Source organism: Myotis brandtii, unplaced genomic scaffold (genome assembly GCF_000412655.1).
Source record: "Myotis brandtii unplaced genomic scaffold, ASM41265v1 scaffold789, whole genome shotgun sequence".
Taxonomy (NCBI): Eukaryota; Metazoa; Chordata; class Mammalia; order Chiroptera; family Vespertilionidae; genus Myotis; species Myotis brandtii.
In genome coordinates this window covers 500,962-510,292 of record NW_005371168.1, presented here as the reverse complement: position 1 = coordinate 510,292, position 9,331 = coordinate 500,962, and positions in this window count along the sequence as shown.

Genomic DNA, 9,331 nt, shown 5'->3' with positions numbered 1-9,331 from the left:
CCCAATCAGCCCCCCCACCCTAATCGGGGGCAGGGCCCGCAGGCCAATCGCCCACAGCCCCTCCCCTCAGCCAGCCCAGCCCTGATCGGGCCCCTATTGGGGAGGGCAAGCCAACCAACCTCCAGCCGTCTCCTCCTCCCAACAGGCCCGGCCCTGATCCACCCCAATTGGGGCCAGGCCAGCTGGACCCCACCAGTGCATGAATTTGTACACTGGGCCTCTAGTATTTAAATAAATGATTCTGAACTAACTCTAAATTATCCAAAAATATATTTTTACTACATTCAATCCAGCTAAATTTTGCCTTAATGCATTTCTCAATTATATCACTCTATCTTAGCTATTTTTGATAGTCAAAATGGCAACAGTAATTGTGGCAGTGTTACTCTAGTAAGAATGTTTAAACTCTTTAAAACAAAATATTTGTCAAATAAGCAAAGTACATCTTGAAAATTTGATTATTTCATGTATGTCCACATTTTTTTTCTCCTAGAGCTATTATAATTAAAGAGAACACTATTACACATTTAAGTTTATATTCTTGAACTTCATGGATGTTTTAAGGTTGAAGTTAACAGAGAAAGTTAAGACTTTGCACTGACAAGAAAAGTTAAGGAAAGTTAGCAAAATTGAATTACAACAAAAATGGTCATATGAAACACTAGATTTAATATAATCATGTGCATATAATTATACACTCTCTCTTTCTCTCTCTCTCTCTCTCTCTCTCTCTCTCTATATATATATATATATATACTTAAATAAATTGGCACTTTTATTATTTTAAATTAATCTCATATTAACTGATAAAAATTATGTTTTTTGGCTTGAACTTTACTGAAATATAATAATTTAACAAATTATTTTCTAAACTACTGTAAAGGTTTAATATAACTATGTGCATATACCGTGAAGGTTTAATACCATAAAGGTTTAATATAACCATGTGCATATAATTATATATACCCTCTGTATAAGTATATGCTCAATAAATGGGCACTTTTATTCTTTTAAATTAATCACATATTAACTGATAAAAATTATGTTTTTGGCTAAACTTTACTAAAATATAATAATTTGACAAATTACTTTCTAAACTGTGTAATTTCAGACAGTTGAAATACCTATTTCTGAAAAATCTATCTATACAAAGTTTCAGTTTTTCAACCTAAATAGCTGAAGAGAATTTAAAAGAAATTTGGAAGATACATTTCCATAACTTAAAATATAGCTGATATGGGGCATACATAAAGTTCACACTTTGGATCATAATTTTTAAAAAACAAAAGGCAGTTATCTTGTAGACTGAGCCTACATGTTATACGAGGCTTGCAGAGAAATAGGGCTGCACCATCCAAGATGGTAGACTCCAGCCACATGTTGCCATTGAACACTTGAAATATTGTTAGTGAAACTGTGGAACTAAATTTTTAATTTTCTTTAATGTGAAATAACTTAAATTTAAAAACTGAAGTGGTATATGTAACAGAGATCAAATATTTCATGAAAATTAAATATACACTGGAGTTCAAAGACTTAGCACTACTAAAAATGTAAAGTATTTTAGAAATAATTTATATTGATTACATAGATTAAATATAATATTATACTAAAATGAATTTACCTCTTTTTAACTTTTTTAATGTGGCCAGTAGAAAAGGTAAATTTACCTATGCCTCAAATTCAATTTCTATTGTACACCTTTGTTTCATGTGTATTAAGTTGTTTTAGAAACAGAAAACAAATAATGATTTCTCACATATTTCCTAACAGTACTTCTCAAACTTAAGTGTGCTTACAATAAGGCAATTCAGCATCTCAGTGATCTTGTTAAAATGCGGTTTCCTGATTCCTTAGCTCTAGCGAAGGGCCTGAGGCTCTCCATTGGTAACAAGGTCCCAACAGTGGTGATCATGCTTTGTATTACATGCACAGAAAAGGGAGATGCTTTAAAATACAGGAACTGTTTGATGATTTGATGAATTTTAATATGGGAAAATTTAATAAATTCATTAAGTATGATACAGCAGGAATGTACTGTTTATTTTTTCTGAGCAACTCCAGAAGGTAAGCTAGTATGAAAAAAAAATTTTAACAAAAAAACCACTAAAAGACAGAAGAAACACTGTATTTTTCAATCTCAGTCTAAGGATCATCACCTCAAAGAACCTTTCTAGTTCCTCAGATAAACAGCCCTCCTTTACTTATTCATTCCCTATATATCATTGAAATTTCCTTCATTATTAATCTTTTCAAAAATCTAAGACCTTATTTGTATGTTTTGGTCATTTCTTTCCCACAATAAGAATATATACTCCATGAGGACAGACATCCTGTCAACCTAGTTTATCATCACTGTAACCTCAGAATGAGACACTGAGCAGGCACTCAATAATAGTTGTATAATTAATCAATCTGATTTAGAAAAACAGAATAGGAAGATAATTTGTAAATGGTTGCTTTCAGTCTGTATATCTTTTTTGAATTTAATGTTACTTTATTTTTCCTCCTTTCTCATTATGAGTTTCTCAAATTACTTCAGAGAATTTTTTCCCCTAAAATTTCAGTTAGAAAATACTTTTTAAAATTTTTCTAAAATAGAGCTGCCATTTAAGAGTATTTCATGTCAATCTCAGAGATGGTCATTAGGGAATCCCTTCTTGCCAGCCTACCTCTAACCATCTACCTCCCCATGTAGTCACTTCCCCTCACTCACATTCACACTCAGACTTATATTCATAGACAATCACCCACTGACACTACATCACAATCCCTCACAGGCTCCAACACTGGGACTCTCATACCTCACACATTTCACACAGTCACAGAGACAGAAATTCATATTATATATTATTACTCACACTAGAAGCCCAATGCACAAAATTTGTGCATGGGTGGGGTCCCTCTGCCTGGCCAGTGATTGGGGCCAATCAGGGCTATCTCATCCAGTCCCAATAGGGGCCAATCAGGGGAGGGACCTCGGGAGGGCTCCAGGGCATGTCTGGCCCCATCTTGCCCAGTCCCGATTCGCCAGACCCCAGCAGCAAGCTAACTACCGGTCAGAGCATCTGCCCCCTGGTGGTCAGTGCACATCATAGCGACTGGCCAGTCGACCACACAGTCGGACACTTAGCATATTAGGCTTTTATATATATAGATTTCCATACTCTTTGCTTTTAAATAAATTTATTGGGGTGACATTGCTTAATAATATATGGGTATTCATTTCTATGATACATTATCTGTATATTGCATTGTATCTTTACCTCCCAAAATCAGATATTCATCTGTCACCATATATTTAACACCCTTAGTCTTTCTTGCACACATTCAGTCACACTCAACCCCTCATATTCTGGCTTATCAATCTTCCTCTGTATCACTCCTCTACCTTGCATCTTTGATCCCCATTCCTCTCTTAGTCTCTGACTGACACTTTCTCTTGCTCTCCATTAAAAATTCACTCCTAATACCCTTACCATCATATTTTTCTTCATCTTTTCTCTAACTCCTTCCTCCTCATATTGAATCACACAGCTGGTAAACACACATTCACAAGAAAACATTCCACTTCATCCTCGAGTACATCCACCCACTTCTAGCTCTCTCTCTCTCTCTCTCTCTCTCCCACTTCTTCCCTCCTTCTCTTACCCCCAACACACACACAATAAAGAAGGAGAATATTTGCCACCAACAAAAAAAAATTAATACATCAGGTAACAGGCTTCGGGGTATAAAATATAGGAGTAGTGAGTTCATTGATAAGACAGAGCAATGAGTGTGATATTTGATCGTGGAAATAGAAAATAAAGTGGGGAAATGGGAGACATTTAATTTGTATAATCTGTGGAACCTGTAAATATTTGGAGGGATACTGTCTCTTGTTTTTCAATGCACATAAGCAATCCCAAATCTCTCTATTTTATAAAAGCAATAACAGCAAGAAAACATCCTTTTAAGTTGAGTTCTAATCTCTCTGTCATTATATTCAAAACTAGAGGCCCAGTGCACAAAATTTGTGCACTCAGGGGGAGGAGGGTCCCTCAGCCTGACCTGTGCCCTCTCGCAGTCCAGGACCCCTCACTCCTTACCGCCTGCCTGCTCGCTGCTCCTTACCACTCGGCTCGCTGCTCCTCAGTGCTGCCGCTTGCCAGCTGTGAGTCCGGCTTCTGGATGAGTGGCGATCCCCCTGTGGGAGCGCCACTGACCACCAGGGAGCAGCTCCTGCATTGAGTGTCTGCCCCCTAGTGGTCAGTGCACATCATAGCGACCAGTAGTTCTGCTGTTTGGTTGATTTGCATATTAGCCTTTTATTATATCCTATATAATAAAACCCTAGAGTGCCTAAGCCGGCAGTCGGACATCCCCTGAGGGGTCCCAGACTGCAAGAGGGCGCAGGCTGGGCTGAATGTCATGCACTGGGCCTCTAGTAGGATAATAGTTGTAAAATATATCTGCACACCTTTATTGCTTCTTAATCTCTCCTTAACCTACTTTAGTCTGGTATTTATTCTCTACTCCACCAAAACTTCTTTACCAAGAACCACCAATAATCTTCTAATTGATAGTTGCAATGGGTTATTTCAGTATCATCATACCCCTCCTAATCTTGTTATTTGATACTCCTGGAAATTTTCTCATTTCTTCTTGCAATTTCCTACTGAGATAGTGGATATAATTCTTTTTTGTCATGTGTTGCCTCTTCTTCCACTTCTACTATTTATGGCTTAAAAATTGGTTCTCCCTGAGTCCCTTTGCTTCTTGGGTTATTCATTGTTGATGTGACATTTAATCTATTTATATAAACTGTATTAGTCTCTATAAAGAATCTTCAAAATCTGTATTTCCAAAACTAGAGGGCTCTGTTGAGCTGAGTACTTACATGTTTATGGAACCACATGCTCTAGGAATACAACAATTGAACATTAAATCATCTTCTCCTCTCCCAAACCTGCTATGTCCCTGTAAGTTACATCAGCAGTCATAACTCTACCATCCACCATCCACCAGTCCCTAAGTCAAATACCGGTTCTCCCTCATTTGAATGCAAGTCCAACTGACTTTATTTTCTCCTCAGCCGACCACATCCATCTCCTATTCTCTAGCTGCACTGCACCAGGCTCAGTATTGCTTACCTACTTGCCAGCAATGGTGTCTTAAATATTTTCTCTGCTTTGGTATCAAACTCTCAAACTTCTCTCTGTTTTTCTACAATACAGTTATTTGTATATTCATTCCTTTAAAATTTTCTTGATAGCTATAAATTGCATAGGATGGGAATTGGGGGGAGGGGGTCCATGGGTGAAAGAAAGGGACATCTGTAATACTTTCAACAATAAAGATAACTTAAAAAATAAATATAAAAAATAAATTGCACATAAAATCATGTTTAAATTTATCTGTGAAACAAAATCTGTGTCAAAATTTCACTTTTATCTATCTCTCTAGTTTGACTTCCACTATGTCAACTTTTGCTTTAGTCACATAGAATTACCTGCACTTTCCCAATGCTCTGAATTGTGTATCTCTCTGTTCAGCTATGTCTTTCTTAGGCCAACATGGCATTGCATATATTAACTACATCATCTCATAGTTTAAAATTCTTCTGTGTTTAGGAGAAGCTGTATGTTGCCATTACAGTGCAAGGAATATGCATCAGAAAACTGTAATAGGTCCAGACATTATGGTTTTTTTATTCACTATCTTTAGTGCCTAGCACAGTGCCAAACACATAAGTAAATATGAATCAAACACCTTATGTAAGCCCCAGATTCATAGCTTACTCTGCCACTGTGGAAATTATTTAAATTCTTATTTCTATACCTATCTTTATTTATATGTCTGTCTATGTCTATATAAACATAAAATATGTTGCATTTTCATTAACACTTAACTTTAGGAAAGTTTACCTAAAACTTAGGTAAATGTAAATATATTGCTAAAAGTTCACAACTTATTATCCATATATCAAATATAATCATGTTAAATGTAGACCTGCAAATAGAGAGCAGATCAAATACTCACATGTGTGGTGGGAACCCAAATTCAAGCAATGAATTTAATCTGCATTATGAACAAAAGGAAGTCACAGATACTAAATAAAGAACATGTATGAAGAGCTATTTTTCATGCATTAGAACATCTGATTACTTTTACACTCATAAATCCTAACCAATAAATAGCACCCTAACTAGAAAGAAACAGCAATGTTTAGAAACTAGATTTTATACACAGATAATCATAATTGCATATTTATAAGCAGATGAGCATAAAAAGAAATGAATCCGAACCAAAATTAACATCACTATGCATGTTTCCTCTGTCGGGGATTCTGGAGAATTGCAGAACTTTCTGGGTTTGATTTTGAGAAATGGTTCCCTTTTCCTAGTGAGGCATTCAATATCTGCTGCCTGTCTTTCCAGCTGCAGCGCCTTGACGTGGGCAGCACTTTCCCTTCATTTTTTATTTTTTATTTTATTTTATTTTTTAATCCTCGCATGAGGATATTTTCCATTGATTTTTAGGGAGAGTGGAAGAGAGAGGGAAAGACAGAGCGAAATATCGATGTGAGAGAAATACATCTATTGGTTGCCTCCTGCATGAACCTGGACCAGGGCCAGGCTGGGGAGGCGCTTGCAATCAGGGTACATGCCCTTGACCAGAATCCAACTCAGGCTGACACTCTCTCCCCTGAGCCAAACCAAATAGGACCCTTCCTTTTATGATTCTGAGGATTTTAGCATCTATAAAGTGTAAGTCCTATAGTAAACTGTGTTTTTTTTTCTTCTCAGAATTCTTGCATTGGCTCTAGTTTGTGACTGAATTAGATAAGGTTTCGCATGTTCAATAACTTTTAGTAGAAAGTGTGCACTGAGAAGGCTGAGTAAATCTGGGGGGGGTCTCCTCCTTGAGAAGGTCTGCTTCCTACGGGTCTACTTTATGATGGTGTGAAAGCAACATGCACTTATTTTGAATTTTTATCATTTCTTAGGGTAGTGACAGGAGGTAAAATACTCTCTTTATAGTGCGAGGCAGTAGTGGCCAGCTTCCCACTCAACCAGGTGATCCTGAGGGTAAACAACCAATTCACTACAGTATCCTGTGTGGCCAACATTCTTGGATACTGTGTTTTGTGTTTTGGCATCCCATCATATCTACAAATTGTCCACCTGTGTCTCCTGCTTCTGGTGAGACGAGGAGGGCAGTTCAGATGCTTCCTTGATGTACAATTGGGGTCCAATCATGTTTCAGGTAGACTAGAGTCCCAGGGGTCCTCAAACTACGGCCCGTGGGCCACATGCAAATACAAATATTGTATTTGTTCCCGTTTTGTTTTTTTACTTCAAAAGAAGATATGTGCAGTGTGCGTAGGAATTTGTTCATAGGTTTTTTTAAACTATAGTCCGGCCCTCCAACTGTCTGAGGGACAGTGAACTGGCCCCCTGTTTAAAAAGTTTGAGGACCCCTGGACTAAGCAATGATGTTTAGTGAGTTGTGTATTAAATATTTTGTTTTTGTTTTTTCTGAAGGGACCCAGGTGCCTTGTGTGTATCTAGCAGTGTCCTACTGAAGACTGAAGCATGAGCCAGCCACTGAAGACTGGTCTGCATCTCCCACAATTCAGTCCACTGAATGGGTAGGAACAACCACTGAGGGGTCCTTAAGCTATTCTTCCACATTTTTAATATATATTTTTATTGTTGATAGTATTACAGATATCTCCCATTTCCCCTCTTCCTCACCCTCCCCCCATCCCAACCCCCCCTCTCCAAGTCTTCACTACCCTATTGCCCATGTCCATGGGCTATGCATATAAGTGTATAAGTTCAAGGTATGTCAGTCTGTTCTTAAATGCTTTTTTGACTTACAATTTTTTCAAATTATGATGGGTTTATCAGGATGTAACCCCGTTGTAAGTCAAGGAGCATCTGCATATGCAGAATAAAACACATCTAGATTCATTTTAATATTTTATTTAGATTCAATTTGATGGTTAGAATAAATGCTCTTTAGTTAATGTTTAACCTGTATAACCCCATCTCTTCTGTTTAGAAGCAGAACACATAGGTGTGCTTTATCCATTTAATTTATAAACAAGAACAGAAGCATTACTATCTCATAAAATACTTTGGCATAATTTTCATCATAGAATATGCACCTGAATATATTATTATATGTATTTCATGCTTATTTTTGAAAGATGCAAGCATCACTAATGTTATTATAAACATTAACTCTAAATTTTACAGGTGTTTGGAGTATACTAATTGTGGCAACACTCCCAAGGAATCACTATCTATTTATATCTGGAATAACAATGTGTGTCTGTGAACTAAACACACTGACACTTTCCTTTATGAATTTAATTCATCAGAATTTAATACATGAACAAAATAGAACCAGAGACATGGAAACATGGAACAGACTGATGAATCTCAGAGGGAAGAGGGATAGGGAGGGAGAGATTAACGTAAGAATTTATATACATACTAGAGGCCCGGTGCACAAAAATTTGTGCACTGGCCGGGGAGGGGGGTGTCCCTCAGCCTCACTTGTGCCCTCTCACAGTCTGGGACCCCTCAGGAGATAATGATGTGCTGGCTTAGGCCCGCTCCCGGGTGGCAAAGGCAGGCCCAATCCCTAGGTGCAGCCCCTGGTCGGGCTCAGAGCAGGGCCGATTGGAAGGTTGGGGTGCCTCCCCCTGTCACACTCAAGGCAGGGTCGATGGGGAGGTTGCCGCACCACCCCCTATAACGCACAGAGCAGGGCCCATCAGGGGGTTGGGGAGCTCCCCCCGTCACGCATAAAGTAGGGCCGATAGGGGAGTTGGGGCACTGCCCCCTGTCACCCACAGAGCAGGGCCCATGGGGGGGTTGGGGAGCTCCCCCCTATCAGGCACAGAGCAGGGCCGATCAGGGGGTTGGGGCGCCTTCCCCTGTCATGAACAGAGCAGGGTGGATAGGGAGGTTGTGGCCCCACCCCCTGTCACACACAGAGCCGCAGGATGATCAGGGGGTTTGGGCTCTGCCCCCTGTCACGCTGCTCCAGGGGGCAGGAGGCCTCGCGGCTCCGCTGATCCCGGTGCTGGGAGGCCTCCCAGCTCTGCTGATCCTGGTGCTGGGAGGCCTCGCAGCTCCTCTTGACACAGGGGCAGTGAGGTCTTTCTGCTCTGCTGATCCCGGTGCCGGGAGGCCTTGCGGCTCCGCTGATCCTGGTGCCCGGAGGCCGCGTGGCTCCGCTGATCCCGGGTTCGGGAGGCCTCGCGGCTCCGCTGATTCCGGTGCTGGGAGGCATATTACCCTTTTACTATATAGGATAGAGGCCTGGTGCA